Source organism: Octopus bimaculoides, chromosome 20 (assembly GCF_001194135.2).
Source record: "Octopus bimaculoides isolate UCB-OBI-ISO-001 chromosome 20, ASM119413v2, whole genome shotgun sequence".
Taxonomy (NCBI): Eukaryota; Metazoa; Mollusca; class Cephalopoda; order Octopoda; family Octopodidae; genus Octopus; species Octopus bimaculoides.
In genome coordinates this window covers 40,915,415-40,916,205 of record NC_069000.1, presented here as the reverse complement: position 1 = coordinate 40,916,205, position 791 = coordinate 40,915,415, and the positions used below count along the sequence as shown (strand labels likewise).

Here is a 791-nt window from a genome sequence, read left to right as displayed (position 1 = left end):
GTGTGTGTGTGTGTGTGTGTGTGCTTGAGCGTCTGTGTTACCCCCCCCCCCATTATCGCTTGACAACCGATGTTGGTGTGTTTACGTCCTCGTAACTTAGTGGTTCGGCAAACGAGACCGATAGAATAAGTACTAGGCTTACAAAGAATTAAGTCCTGGAGTCGATTTGTTCGAACAAAGGCGGTGCTCCTGCGTGGCCGCAGCAAAATGATTAAAACAAATGAAAGAATAAAAGAATTTCTATTCTGAGTGTTCGGATAAACTTGATAACCTTTGTCTCCTTTTTTTTTTTTTTGAGAAACAGCCTGATGCGATCAGTCATTGTTGTAGTTAAGTAAAAGTTAGCTGAGATGGAAGACTGGAAGCCATCTGAATATTGGAAATGAGTTACTTGTGTGCATGATGATTCGCGCTAAGTATCAAAATGCTGACATCATGACTGCTGCTCAATGCTCAATGGATACTGTAAATGTTATAAGACGTGACATGAATAACTGCAACGGAGACTACGGGACCATGGCCAGTAAAAAGGAACACAGCTGGCGTTCTGATTGCGTCCGCACACCTGGCTTCATTACCAAATGTTTTTGAACAGGACTTTAGGCTCAACTCAGACGGCTATGTGAAGCTGCCTGATAGTGTGGTCAAACCCTGGCAAGAAAGTGTTGTTGCTTGAAGACCAAGTGTCTGGCAGCAGGATTCGGCTCTGGAAAGAGTCATGAGTGTTGTACTTGGGGATGGTCATATTGCCAGTTTAGCCAATTTGCAAAACATATATATATATATATATA

The 791-nt window shown here is 42.6% G+C and overlaps 1 protein-coding gene across 1 annotated transcript in view; it reads right to left on the bottom strand.

Moving 5' to 3' along the window:
* Positions 1–791, bottom strand: part of LOC106877958 (uncharacterized) — a 67,668-nt gene that overhangs the window by 66,145 nt on the left and 732 nt on the right. The gene's annotated exons all lie outside the window — the stretch shown is intronic.